This window comes from Hemicordylus capensis, chromosome 4 (genome assembly GCF_027244095.1).
Source record: "Hemicordylus capensis ecotype Gifberg chromosome 4, rHemCap1.1.pri, whole genome shotgun sequence".
Classification (NCBI taxonomy): Eukaryota; Metazoa; Chordata; class Lepidosauria; order Squamata; family Cordylidae; genus Hemicordylus; species Hemicordylus capensis.
The window spans coordinates 261,819,471-261,835,107 of record NC_069660.1 but is presented as its reverse complement, the minus strand read 5'-3'; the positions used below and the strand labels follow the sequence as shown (position 1 = coordinate 261,835,107).

The following is a 15,637-nucleotide window of genomic DNA, read 5'->3' as shown; positions in this document are numbered from 1 at the left end:
TTGTTTGCTCACTTACCTGGAAACAAAGGCCCACCTCCAGCCATTCATCCATGGCACTCGGTGGCCTCTCTTTAAATAGCCCTTTGTTATGTGCACAGGTCTCTGGTTGTTTTCAGCCACCTGGAACATAATATCTCAATCTAGCAAAGACTTATTAGCAGTCAGAGTAGCTCTCAGGACTGTCTGGCCACAGGCATGATGGGGCTGATGACTACCAGACAACGTGCCCTTAGTTTTTGGGTTCTACTTTTCAAAATAGTTACAGTATTTATATTAAAAGTTTAATGCTGGATTTTGTCAAACATTCATCAATAAGAAACAGTCATCAGTGACTATGTAACCTTAAATCATGAATCATCCACGAAGAAAGGCAAATTACTAGAGCAAGTCATGACCAAACAATATTGTACTAGAGGGACCAAGCTGCTTCTCAGACTTGAATTGATATATTCCAAGATCTTAAAATATTATTTATATGGGATTGTAATCTGCAGCAAGTAGGGATGTTGGGGAAATGAGGAAACATTGGGAACTGACTGAGCTAATTCAAAGCAGGCATGACATGGTTTCCTAGTTTTCCACCCGATGTTTTCCCTAACTTCCATTACCAAGGTTTGAAAGCTGTAGAATCTTGGGAGAATGTTGGACAGAGGATTTGGGAATCAGACAGACATCACAACCACTGGAAGCACGCACTGCCAGTTCCCAACATTTCCTTGACTTCCTTACTTGTGGTGGATTGTGTTAACCGGCCCTATATTGACTGAACTAACTGGACATTGGCACGTTGTAATTGTGAAAGTTCTATGAAAATCTGTGTAATATAATGTTTTCATTTTCTTTACCTCACCATTTTTCTTGGGAACTTGACTTGGGAGTAAGTTTTATAGTTGTGTGTGTGTGTGTGTGTGTGTGTGTGTGAAGACAAAGGATAGCTACTCAAATGTAGCTGTAAGCAAAAGTAGTTGATCAAAAATATCATGGAGAATTTATTGTAGAATATTTAAATAGAACACATCAAATACAAACATTAGAGTACAATAATGAAGCAGGAAATGTATTGAGGAACCATTCTCAATCTCTTAAACCTCATTGAACACAGCATTGACATCTAATATGTCTCAAGCTGAATTTTGTCTTCTCAATTGAATTTTTGTCTTCTCAATGAATTTTTTCTGCTCAGTTTTGATCGTCAGTTTATTAACATGTTTCAGACTATATTTAATTTCAGAAGCAAGTTATTAATCACAAACATGAATAACAAGACCCCCTTAACATGTTTACATACCTACTAAATGCCATTATGCATTTATTTTTAGTTTAATTGCATTCTAAGTGCTTGTATTTTGAAATGTGATCCAAATATTGCTGAATTGCCACCTGTTATTCTAAGAATTTTCATCCAATCGGATAGTGGAAAAATCTTAGTCAGTTCAGTCCATTCTCTTTCCTTTAATTTAACTCATGGGTGGTGTTTGTTGTTGTTTTTTTTACTCCAGTTGAAAATTTATTTGCTTAACACCAATAAAATAAACAACACATCACCTGAAATCTTCAAAATATCTTACATGGCTATAAAGTTTGCTGTTGCCAAGCTTTAGTTGGCCTCTGACTTGCATGTCTTTATGTGGATTATTAAAATGAAAGGTAGTCTTTGTTCAGTTTGTTTATATATAATCTGTTAACGGCTATTTATAGAGCTTGTGTATTTTTATTTCAACTGACCTTTGTGGTGTGTACAAAAGAGTAACACTTAAATAAATGAGAGATGATAATACTTACTAGTTCTTAAGAAAATTAGTAGATCAAGAATATTATGGAGAAAACAAAGTATCTGTGAAGATGAAAGAAAAACTTTTTGTACACAAACACTTGCTAACAGTATGCAGCATATGTGATCATTGAGTATTGTAAATTCAATTTTCTGATGTAATTTCTAAGTGGAAAATTGTCAGTTCAGTCTTCTTCAGGATAGGTTTGTCAGTGCTTCAGTGTTTTAAAAATCAAACTAGCAAGCCCTCCCCCATATTAAATGCCTCTTTTCTTAGGCATTTAATAGTCTATGTAACATTCAAGGAGTTTCTGTTAATGTCTATTCATACTGTATCCTTGTTAAATCTATACAAGGTGCATTGTGCATATGGGATTAGTACAATATTCAAATCTATTGTAGTGGACATGCACCAAGGTTAAAAAATGTGCCTTCCAGGTGAGGCTTTGTATAGGGAGCACCCATGCTGCCATCTACAGACAGCATACAAATAGTACCAATATAATTGCATATTTTTCTCTTGAAGCCTTTAAGAATGCTAGTTGACTAACGATGTGCACAAAATGGATTTTGAGTTTTGTTTTGAGCGCAAAACAAAACACAGAAGGCTAAAAAGTTTTATCAAAACAGCATTCAATCCAGCTGTTTCAACAACAAAATTTGAAGTGTTTTGAATGTTTCAGCCATAGGGAACAATCGGAGAACTCAAAACATCCCATTGTTCCCCATGGGTATCTCCTACAGACACCAAAGTGGATTGGGTGGTAAAGCATGATAGGTGTTACCTACCCCCAACAAGTGTTCCCTCTAATGTTTATAATTAGTGAGCAGAAAGAGTTTTATCCTGGGTGGCAGCATCGAGGCAGTGTGCACACATAACTCTCTCTCACACAAACACAAACTTATAGCAGTTAAAGATTATTGCGCCACACTTAATTTTTTACCCTCCCCCCCGCTGGGCCAAAGGGGGGCTAAAACTGCCAAAGGGGGCTACCACTGCCTTCCATCCTCCTCCTTCCCCCCTGGCCTCCAGCTCCGGTCTCCATCTGGGCTGGTGGGGAGAGCACCTCCATTCTCCTGCCGCCACCTCCATTCTCCTCCCCCATCCCCCCAGTTCTGGTCTCTGTCTGGGCTGCCAGGGGGGAGCTGCTGGGGGGGAGTAACTGTCACTGCCTCCTGTCCTCCTCCCCCCACCCCCAGGCGCTCAGTTCTGGCCTCTGGGCTGCCGGGGGCAGCTGCCTCCTCCTATTTTTCCTCTCTTCCATCCTCCTCAGATCTGTATCTGGAAGAGGCCGGGACGGGGGGGAGGGAGGAGGAGGAGGTGGCTGCATGGCAGCAACCCAGTTGGGGAGAAGGGTAAAGCTTGGCAAAAATTTCCAGGCCAGGGAGGTGGGGAAACAGGGTGCCAGACAGTTGGGCAGCAGTGGCAGGTGCAGCAGAGACTCCATGCCCACCAGAAACTGCCGCATGGCCTGGAAGTTGGTGCGCACACATATGCGCAACTTAGAGGGAACAGTGCACCCAACCCACAAAAGAAATGGGCAAGCAGGTAATTTTAAATAAAATTTTAACCTTTCCCTCAAACACCCATAGGCTCACAAGCCACTGCCAGTAAACCAATCATTAAGGGGAAAATAGGCCTCCCAAATGGTGCGTGAAACATTGAAATATTTTGAATCAAAACTGGGTTGTTCTGTTCTGAGCTCGAAACAGGCCCTTCTTTTAAAGGGTGTTTTGTTTTGAGCACAAAACACTCAAAACAGCCCATTTCGAATACAAAACTTTCCAATGTCAGAACATTTTGCACATCCATATAGTGCAAAGACTGCCTGAAGAGCATAATCTTGAAGAAACTGCAGGATTTATTTTGTCTCGAACACTCCAGACAACTGGGGTGGGCATACACTGCTACTCATACTACACAGTTTTATGGGCATATTTCCAGCCCTGCACGCCAGCACTCTTTTAATTTAGTAATCAATGAATATGTCTCTGTCAGGATGAATCTGTGATTACTAGCATGTAAATATTCTATCTGGCAGTTTTGTGATGACTTCCCTGTTCTTTAGTAGATGTTATGTATATTTGTTGTTAAGCAAAGTCTGGTGTTTACGTGTGTGTGTGTGTGTATAAACTTGGCATCGTAACCTGTAACTAGAATGGGGAAATCTGCCGTTTTCATTTATTTTCCTTTGCACAGCCTGATTTAACTTCTTGCTTTAGCAGTCTGTCCACCCAAGAAAATTGCAAGATTCGGGCCCTAAATAGTCACACTAGTAGTTCTGTTCTTGACATTTCTGTTAACTGAATAGTTAATCCCTAAAGCAGAGATGAGAAATGAGAGTTTTAACAATAAGATTAGTGGTAAAACCTCCTGAGGTCAGGTATTGATACAAGCTTTGGGAGCTTATAAGGCTTGTATCAAAGAACAGCAGAGGCCATGAATTCTTTTCTATCTCAGCTTAAAGGCCAAACTGCAGAAGAATTCCTGGCTCACCTCATTAACCATCCAGTCATTCCCCAGATCCTCCCCTTTCCCTTTAAATAATTCAATCTCACCTGGGACAACAGAGTTGGTGGTGCTGCAACCTACAGGAAGTTGAAAGTAGGGACACTACTTCCACCACCCCTTCTCTTCTCTTACCTTAGGAATAAGCTAGCATTATCCTGTGTTTTGTCAAACTCCGAAAGTTTATTTCTCAGCCAATACAACAGAAGTTGATAGGATGTCACCCATCTCTAAAGAAGATCCTTTACTTCTGCAGTATTTTCTTGGTATTTAAAAACGGAGTTTGTTTAATACTGTAACATGATTTTTGTGATAGTGGTCCTTCGTTTTAATTACATATAATGTAATTAATTAAAACTTAATAATTTCTAAAGCTGAGTTAGGCCTTAATGCCAGCTAAGTAATGTTTAGAATACCAGCTACAATTACAGAGGCTTTGTAAGTTTAGATTTAAACTTGGTGCTGCATGAATGGATCTGAAATGGGCCTTAGGTTTGAATGCTAGCTCTTCCCACTATCCTAAAACACCTTAATTCCACGCCTTCCTAAATGGTGGCAACTCATAGTTTGATATTATAGCAGCAAACAGGTACTGTATTATTTGTGCTTATCCTACAAACAGGGTTGTAAACCAGATAAATATTTATTATTATGACAAAATAGATTTACTCCTCATACAAAATAATAGGAATTACTGTTACCTGTATTGAGGCACTGATGCCCACCACAGATAAAATGGCTGCTTTTGCTGCAGGAAACATAGCTGATGACTCTGGAATGTTCCCAACTAAAATTGATAAATATTGTTGGATACAACCGTGTCCTGTGCTTCTGTCCTTCATATTTAGTTGATCAATATAGAAGTTTGCCATTTCATTCATAATAGTGCCCTCCCAACATACACTTGTACATGTGTATTTGCATATACAGGTCAACCTCGTTAATCGTGGTACCTCTATTAACGGTTCTGTGTATTTGTGGTCACCTAATTGACACCTGATCATAATGATCATCCCCATGAATCATATTTACAAAAGGGCTAAAACGCATGTATCCACAGATTTGGGATGGGCAGAAATGACCTTGGAGGTCAAATGACCTTAGAGGTCATTTCTGGCTGCCATTTTGTGAAGAGGATCCATTTTGTAGCTCATTAGGCTTAAAAAAACTCCCCTGATTTTTCATGGGAAAATTGGGAATTTGGGACTGAGGGGGGGAGCATTCTTGGACAGCTGGAGAACCATGGAGCACAGTGGGGCATTTTATTTGGCTTTTGGGGGGCTGTATTTTGCCCATTTTCCAGCTTCCAGGAACCTAACCCTTCCCATTATCTACAGTTGTGACAGAACCCCTGTGGATAATGGGGTTCACCTGTATCTGTCTGAGCTGTGCCCATCAGGTGCCACCCTTCATTTCTTTCAAAGCTAGGACTTAAATATTAATTTCATAGAAGTGATACAAGTTCCCATCCTTTAAAATAATGTTTTATAAAACATATAAAATTTCCTTTTAAAAGAATGTGCCATTTTTTCTAAACAATTTTCTTAGAATTAGGTCAAAAACTAATGTTAGATTATCTGTGATTAATTCACTGAATCTCATTTTCTGAACCTTCAAAGGCTGCCATTGGAGAGTGTTCATGCCAGAGAAGAATTGGTTAACTCTTCTTTCCCACACCAATTTTCTAATGCAAGTTGGTTCTTGGAAGTATTAGCCATGGGACATTTTTTTGAGCCTCGTGAGTTGCATTGAGGAACCATTGATAAGTCTCTGTGTGTTACGGCTCCAGTCCAAATAGGCTGCACCTACAGCTGCTTTTAGATTTCAGGAGATCCAATCATAAATCTTCTACATGAAGTTTGGTTCTTAAAATTTTTAGTTTTTACGGGAGAGTGCTGTGTTTGAAAGGGTGTTTTTGGAGAGGTGTTAGTGTTAGTGTTCTTAAAGAAAGGAAAAAGCTGGAGAAAATTGCTGTTGGCTGGAATCAAACTACACTTGTTGGTTTCAATTGACTGTATGTTCCTAAACCACAAAGATAAATTAGAACACAGAAATACTGCAGTAGAAAAGTGGTCTAGATGTCAGCGACAGTATGACTATTTTTATCTTTCTGTTGTAAACCATAGCTTATAGTGGCTGAAATGACATTGAACTGTTTTTCTCCTTTGATGATTTAGAGCCTGTAGAGTGCATTGGAAGAAGCAGATGTCACGTTTTATATATTTGAAAGTATCAACACTGATGAGTTATGTTTGAAGATGTTGTGCTTGAGTGTCAATATAATATAGTGATTTCAATTTCTTAGAGATTTTCCCCCAACATAATAAAAATACACAGGGAATTCTGTCACTAAAATGTTACTTTGGAACAGTCCTTTTATTGGTTCTGTTTTATATTAGACTCAGATTATTATTTTGCAGGATGGGAATTCATTTTGAGCCTATAGAACTTGTGGAATCCCTAATTTTATTTATTTTTTGCTTAGCATTGATTAATCTAAGGATCATTTAATGTATTGTCCTTTACAGTGAGTGAAAGATGAACTGAGCAATGGAAAAGAATATAAAATTAAGAACAGACTAAATAATTGACAAAGAATTAATTGTTCTACCTCCCACCTCCCCCCCCCCGCCCTATTTCAGGCTGATTTTATCTAATAATTTAAGGCCAAGTTACACACAACCTTGTAAAAAAACCCAAATTTGCATTTAAATGAGAAATTCTTTGAGTCAAGTTCAAAGCATTTTCCTTTTTGTTTTGTGTGTGTATTTTTAAATACAAATCAGTATTCCATTCTCAAGCCTATGTACCAGTAATGGATCACAGGGAGGTTCAGATGCCTATCACCTGTATATATTATTAAAGTAACTTCCTGGACCACATGTGGAAACATCACTGTTGCAGCTGAAGGAGTTACGCCTCTAGACGACCACAACCTATCTATCTGGACAGAAACAGGAATGTTTTGAGAACATCAAAAGGGAAACAGCTCCATCTGAGTCAGTAAACAAATGCAGGATATGAACCCCAAGAATGGCAGACTCTTAGACCAAATATGGTAATACAGTCTGGGAGGGGGAACTGGAGTTGCTGATATGAGACTGGGGACACAGAGGGACGTGATCCTGTCCAACTTACTTTCTGTTTTTGATATGACTGTTTTTGATATGAAATATGGACAACAGGCCGGGAGGAAAGTATAAAGAGGGGCACATGCACACTCAAGACAAGGGAAGGCATGCTCTCACTCGGTGGGAGGGGTAGCATGTAGCCCCTATCTTGTGAAGGCCACTCGTGCCCAGCAGATTTCTGGAATTACCCTGGTCTCTAAGATGGGAAGGACTTCCATTCCTGCCTATTCAATTGCTCTGCCGAACCACCTGGACAGGTGGAAGCCTCTCTGCACACTCAAGACCTCCATCCCTGAATCTAACAGCTGACCCAGGCTGGCAACCCGGTAATTATATCTGCAGACATTTACCTTCAGCCCAGCATCTTCTAAACTAACACCCCTTTCCGACTCTCCCCCCCACCTGCTGCCCCATGAACCTCTTTCTCTCCCCCTTCTGCTCCCCAGAACTTCCTTAGCTGTCAGCTTCTCTCCCCCCATCCCTCCTCCTTCCTTTGTCTCAGCTCATTCACTCCGGATTGTTGGCCTGAGGCCAGAATTGGCACCTCCTCCCTTCTCTGTTCTTACCGCTTCACTCATTTCACTTCCCTTCTCCCCTTTCCCATGTCTGGACTGCTCTCCTTTCCCCATCTCTCTGCTTAAAACCGAAACTGTGAAATGTTGTGTCTTAGCTAAAGAACAGCTGCTAGATCACACACACACACACACACACACACACACACACACACACACTTCATTACTAGTGAAAGGAAATGATTTTAACTGTTATTGAAAACACTACACTACGCTGGGGAAGAAAACCAATTGACTAATTTTGCTTGCGTGCTTAATTGCTTAGTTGTAACAGTTTGCCTTAACTACAGTTTTGTGTAGCGTCTCTTCTGCTCCTCACTCTGGATTCCTCCATGACCTCAGAACCGAACCAGGGGTAGCCGCTGTTGGCTAAGTTGGGAGGGGCTGTGTGCTCCCTCTCTCCTTTGCAGGGAGGGTGTTGCAGCCTGCTTGTGACACTAATATACAGTGTATGTTCATGTTAAAGAGTGCTAAATAAACACAACCATATTAATTCCCCTTAGTCAATACTGAAGGGGAAAGCACTATAAATCATTGCCATATTGTCTTTATTTTTCTTCCCTCTACTTATCTTCAATATTATAGTTTACATGGAGACTCTTTAGAGTTGTGTTTTCACCTACAAAGTTATTGGAACATGATGAGGTTCTAGCTAAAAATTTAAAGGCCAAGGAAATATACTCAACATCACCATCCACTTTTTAACTTGTGTTTTATTTTCTCTAAGATACACTTTCATCTTCTGACCTTCACAATTCCCTTGTTTGGTCATCTGGAAGTGTAAAATGTGTGTGTTGATTTCCATGGAATTTTCCATTGTCATGGTGTCAGACATATATGGAAACTAAGCAAATTGATATGGATATTCATAGAATTTCTGAAAGCCTTCACCATGTATATGCATAAACCTGAAGCATAGATGAAGAAGGTTGATGTTGGAAAAAGTTTGATTCCCCCGCCCCCGCCGTACTTGCTCGTACAGTGGTTTGTACATCCAGGAAATGGTCCTGGAAAATTTAGCACTAAATGCATGTTATCTAGTTTCCATTCAGCAAGTACCTGTGAAATTGACAAGCTTGTGTATGCTGCTTACTGCTGCTCTTTCCTACCTTTGCACACAGTTATTTGAGTTTGCACAAATGTCGCACATGCAGTTGCATCAAGTATTCCCTCTGAGCAGCACATAGAAGAGATTGAGCATCCAGGAACCAATAATTGTTTTTCCATTGGAACATTGGAAAGTAAGTTGGACAGGATCAGTTTGTCCTTGTCCACAACAGCATTGCTGCCATATCCACACTGGAAATCATCCCTGTTTTTACAATGTGTCAGTATGATGCAAGTGCAGCTCAAAGGCCTAGATCATCCCATTTACATTCCACCCCCATGTTTTCCTCCAGGGTTAAAGAGAGTGCTAATCTCTAATTATCCCACTAAGATCCATTTTAGACTGGCTTTTGGGTGGGCTGTGGAGACTGCCTTGGTCAGCCCGATGGATTATCTCCAATTGGGAATTGACAGAGGAAGTGTGACTCTTATGGTCCTTCTGCACCTCTCGGCAGCTTTCGATACTATCGACCATAGTATTCTTCTGGAGTGTCTGAGGGGGTTGGGGGTAGGAGGCACTGCTTTCCAGTGGTTCCACTCGTACCTCACAGGCAGATTCCAGATGGTGTCCCTTGGAGACTGTCAAAATCAATAGTTCGGTATGGTGTCCTTCAGGGCTCCGTATTTTCTCCGATGTTGTTTAACATCTACATGAAACCACTAGGCGAGATCATCAGGAGATTTGGTGCAGGGTGTTATCAGTATGCTGATGGCACCCAAATCTTTTTCTCCATGTCAACATCATCAGGAGAAGGCATAATCTCCCTAAATGCCTGCCTGAAGGCTGTGATGGGCTGGATGAGACATAACAAACTGAGACTGATTCCAGATAAGATGGAAGTACTTATTGTGCAGGATTGGAACTCAGGAGATGATTTTGATCTGCCAGTTCTGGATGGGGTTACACTTCCCTAGGAGGAATAGGTACGCAGTCTGGGGGTACTTCTGGATCCTAACCTCTCCCTGGTATCCCTGGTATCTGGTACCCCTGTTATCCTGGGGCAGAGGTGCTATTTCTCAGCTTTGACTGATATGCCAGCTGTGTCCATTTCTTGAGAGAAATTATCTCAGAACAGTAGTACATCTGCCGTTCACTTCCAGGCTTGACTGCTCTATGTGGGACTGCCTTTGTACATAGTCCGGAAACTGCAGTTGGTCCAGAATGCAGCAGCCAAGTTGGTCTCTGGGTCATCTCGGAGAGACCATTTCACTCCTATCTTAAAATATCTACACTGGTTGCTGATAAGTTTCTGGCCAAATACAAGGTTTTGGTTCTAACCTATAAAGCCCTAAACAGCTTGGGCCCTGGTATTTAAGAGGACGTCTTCTTCGCTATGAATCATACCACCCATTGAGATCATTAGGAGAGGTTCATCTGCAGTTGCCACCAGCTCATCTGGTGACTACTCGGGGATGGACCTTCTCCATTGTTGCCCTGAGGCTTTGGAACACATTTCCTGCAGAAATAAGAGCCTCCCCATCTTTTGCAACTTTTAAAAAGGCAGTCAAGACACATTTGTTTACTCAGGCTTTTAATTAGATATTGTTTTAATAGTCTGATGGTTTTTTAATAGTTTTAACATAATTTTAAATTGTAATGTTTTAACCTTTTATATGTTTTTATTTGTTGTTTGTATTGTATTGTTGTAAACTGTCTGGAGACTTGCATTTTGGGCAGTATATAAATATGTTAGAAGGAATAATTAGTAATAACCTAAACTTGCCACACCACACTTCCATTAATAAAATACATTTTGGAATTGAAGAGTGTGATATAGAGGGCATATATTATGTTTATGGAACTGCAAAATAGGTAGTGCTTCTCGCATCACATTGCAGATGCTTTAAGAACATAAGAACATCTCTTGTATCAGGACCAAAGCCTAGTCCAGCATCATTTCCCCCACAGTAGCCCACCAGATTCCTCTGAGAAGCTCACAGACAAGTGGTGAGGGCATGCCTTCTCTCATGCTGTTGCTCCCCTGCAACTGGTATTTAGAGGCATTTTGCCTCTGAGGCTGGAGGTAGCCTAGAGCCACCAGACTAGTAGCCATTGGTAGACCTATCCTCCATGAATTTGTCTAAGCTCTTTCTAAAGCCATCCAAGCTAGTGGCCATCACCGCATCCCATGGCATAGAATTCCATTAATTAATTATGCGCTGTGTGAAAAAACACTTCCCTTTGTTGGTCCTAAACTCCCTGGCCTTCAGTTTCATGGGATGATACCTGGTTGAGAGACGGAGAAAATTTTCTCTCTGTCCACTCCCTCTATTCCATGCATAATTTTATACACCACTATCATGTCTCCCTGTAGTTGCCTCTTTTCTAAACTAAAAAGCACCAGATGCTGTAAATTTGCCTCATAAGGAAGCTGCTCCAGGCTCCTGATCATCTTGGTTGCCCTCTTCTGCACCTTTTCCCATTCTACAATGTCCTTCTTAAGATATGGTGACCAGAGGCTTACCCAGTACTCCAAATGTGGCTGCACTGTAGATTTCTATAAACGCATTATAATATTAGCAGCTTCATTTTCAATCCCTTTCCTAATGATCCCTAGCATGGAATTTGTCTTTTTGGCCTACTTTCCAGTCGGCTTATGAGATCACCTGGCATTCTGTGTGTGTGTCCATGTGTGTATCTGTCCATCTGTCCATGTGTCCCCACCACCGTCAACTTTGCAATGCCTGCACCAATATGAACCAAATCGGGTACAGTTGCAGGGACACATAGGAACACCTCAACGGTGTAGTTTGTGATGATGTCATCCACCCCACTCCAAGATGGCAGATGTGTAAACTTCTGAGGCGCAAGTGGGCTAACTTGTGAACTGCCTAACCAATTTGAACCAAATTTGCTACAGCTGTATGGACACATAGGGATGCCCTAATGGTGTGGGGTGCGATGATGTCATCCACTCCAATTCAAAATGGCAGCCATATTAACATCTGAGGTGCAAGCAGGCTAATTTGTGGACTGCCTAACCCATTTGAACCAAATTGGGTACAGTTGAAGTGTGTAACACACAGGAACACCTCAGTGGTGTAGTTTGTGATTATGTCATCCACCCTGATTCAAGATGGTGGAACCATAAACTTTTGCGGTGCAAGTGAACTAACTTGTGAATTGCTTAACTGATTTGAACCAAATTTGCTACAGCTGTAGGTACACACAGAGAGACCTTAACTGTGAAGCTTGTGATAATGTCATCCATCCCAATTCAAGATGACAGACACATAAACATTCGAGCCACAAATGCACTAACTTTTGGACAGTCTAACCAATTTGGACCAAATTTAGAACAGCTGTAGTGAGTGACCCACAGGGACACCTCAGTGGTTCAGTTTGTAATGATAATATCCACCCTGATCCAAGATGGTGGACACATGAACATTTGAGGCACAAGAGATCTAACTTGTGGACCTCAATTTGCACCAGATTTAGTCCAGATGTAGATACAGTGAAAGGAAAGTAGGCTAATTGGTTCTTACTAGAACAACTTGTCTATAGTTGCTGTGTAGTGAGTTGACACTTTCAATGAGCTGTCTACTATGACCCCAATATCTCCCTCCTAATCAGTCACTGAGAGCTCAGACCCCATCAGTGTATATGTGTAGTTAGGGTTTTTTGCCCCAGTATGCTTCACTTACCCTTGTTTACATTGAACCTCATTTGCCATTTTGTCACCCACTCACTCAATTTGGAGACATCCTTTTGGAGCCTCTCACAATCTGCATAGATTTCACTACCCTAAATAGTTTATTGCAATCTGAAAATCTGACCACTTTGCTGATTACTCCCACTTCTAGATCATTTATGAATAAAGAGAACTGGTCCCAGTACAGTTCCCTGAGAGGCCCCACTTCTTACTTCCCTCTGTTGTGAAAACTGTCCATTTATTATTACCCTCTGCTCCCTGTCAGGAGTTACCAATCCAAAGTTACCAATTGGTAACTGTCAACTGGGACAGTTAGCAATCCACATTTGAACCTATCCGTTTATTCCATGATTGCTAAGTTTACTCAAGAGCCTTTGGCGGGAAACTTTGTCAAAAGCTTTCTGGAATTCCAAGTACACTATTCTCACGATGGGGAAAAATTGGCTTAAAGGAGTCCACCTTGGTTTTCCCCCATTGTGAGAACCATCGGGCTCTTGATGTTTGTTTGAACAAATTTGTTCCTATAGAGCCAGGAGGTCTTTGCACTGAGTGCACACCCATGGCTTCTGCCCAGCAGGCAGATAGTCATACATGCAACATTCTGTGCAATACAGTGGGAAGCACCCCCTTCCCTTCTCTTCCCTTCAACCTTTTATCTTCAAAACTGGTTTTGTTGGCTGTTGAGAATATAGATTGTTTACTTGAAAGCTGGGTCTTAGCAGCAGTTGGAAGCTGATTAAAGATTTTAAGCTCTGTTCTCCAAGAAAATTAGAAAATAAGTACTCACCTTCTCCTTGTTCTGGGTGTCTCCTTTGTGATAAAGGGGGACTGCTTGTGTGCCTCCCCACATACTTCCCCCCTAAACTCCATGCAAAACTTCTTTGATATCTGTTAGCAAACTCCTGTTTTCTAAGTTCCAGGTAGCAAAGCTGGCCTCACATGGCTACGGCAACAACTCTAAATTTATGGTAACTGGTGAGTAATAAAAACAGCATCCACATGTTCAGCAGTGTAAAGTGGGTGGTGTCAAGCCACCTGTGCTACTGTAGACTCCTAAGAAGCTGTGGGTGATCTTGTGCTTCTGCACAGGAGCACATATACTTAATGTAGTATGCCCTTACTTTAGAAGAGAGTTCGGGAACCTTGGCCCTCCAGCTGTTTTGAACTACAACTCCCACCACCCCCAGCCTGTGGCTGAGGATAGTGGTAGTTGTGGTTCAAAACAGCTGGAGGGCCAAGGTTCCCCACCCCTGCTTTAGAAGCAGTACTTACTTTGTTTCTGACTTAAGTTGTGCTCCTGGAGTCTAGATGCTCTACTTTAAGTATTTGTGCTCTAGGGGTGTGCAATTCAGATTTTTGGTGATTCGGTTCGGGACCCAAACCGAACCACCCCTGTTCTGTTTTGTGCCCGAATATGGGCCACCCGAATCACCCTTGATTTGGTTCGGATTCAGATTTAATCCGAATCCGAATCTGAATTGATTCGGGGTTCCTGGGGCAAAATTTTGGGGTGGGGTGGTAGTGCCCAATGGGTGGAAGCTACCACCCCAATTTCAGGGGGATTGAGCAAAGGGCTGATTTTTGGGGAATATTTGAAGTTTTAGTGACTTTGGGGCAGTTTGGGGCAGATTGGGGCAGAAAGTGGGGCCTGGGGCAGAAGAGTGGGGTGGGGTGGTAGTGCCTAATGGGTGCAGGCTACCACCCCAATTTCAGGGGGATTGGGCAAAGGGGTGATTTTTGGGGAATTTCTGAAGTTTTCATGTCTTTGGGGCAGTTTGGGGCAGATTGGGGCAGAAAGTGGGGCCTGGGGCAGAAGATTGGGGTGGGGTGGTAGTGCCTAATGGGTGGAAGCTACCACTCCAATTTAAGGGGGATTGGACAAAGGTGTGATTTTTTGGGAATTTTTGAAGTTTTTGTGTCTTTGGGGCAGTTTGGGGGCAGAAAGTGTATCTGCCCCAAAAGGGTGGGGTGGAGTGGTAGTGCCTAATTGGTGGAGGCTAACACCCCAATTTCAGGGGGATTGGGCAGAGGGCTGATTTTTTGGGAATTTTTGAAGTTTTGGTGTCTTTGGGGCAGATTGGGGGCAGAAAGTGGATCTGCCCCAAAAGAGTGGGGTGGGCTGGTAGATAGTGCCTAATGGGTGGAGGCTACCACCCGTCCCCAATTTCAGAGTCATTGGCCGGAGGGCTGGATTTTGGTGAATTTCTGAGGTTTTTCTTCATAAAGTGCTTTGATTCATTCATCATATTCATAGTAAATGCGAGTGTGGAAAAGTGAAAGTGGGGTCATGAGAGTTCTTTAATTGAAAAAAATCTCATTTGCTATCATTGAATGAGAATTCACACCTCAGAAAATAAGGGAATAACATCCCTTCAGAAAAACTTCTGCGCATCCAGCATCCTCCAAGTGCAGTTATGGGGCTGCTGAAACCTCCATTTTGCACATCCCTATTGTGCTCTTCTGCAAAAGTGAAAAACCATTAGTGGTTGGTTGCTTAAAGAACCCATAGTAATGTGGGAGGCTTGTAACCACCACATTACAATGCAGAACATGTTGACAAGTGCAATTACATATACTACTTTTTCTAGATTTGTCTCACCTTAAATAATATATCAAGAAAGAATAAGTGTTGTTTGATTATTGGCAGAAAAACAGCTCAATTTAGACCAGCAGCCTGAGTGCCTGAGATGATTTTTACAAAAATTAACTTTTGAAATAGATATGTTTTCATACTTACTTTTCTTCTACAGGAAAGTTTATGAAAAATTTAGTAATGCCTTTTCAGCTGTCCAGGAGGGGAAAAAATGTACAGGAGAACTTTGTTATTTGTGAGGGTTCCATTCCTCGCCTACTACTGCAAGTAAGGAAACCGCAAGTAACCAGGTATTACT

At 41.6% G+C, this 15,637-nt stretch overlaps 1 protein-coding gene across 8 annotated transcripts in view; it reads left to right on the top strand.

Annotated features, from left to right (window-relative positions):
* TOX (thymocyte selection associated high mobility group box) overlaps nucleotides 1-15,637 on the top strand; it is a 347,867-nt gene that overhangs the window by 113,939 nt on the left and 218,291 nt on the right. The gene's annotated exons all lie outside the window — the stretch shown is intronic.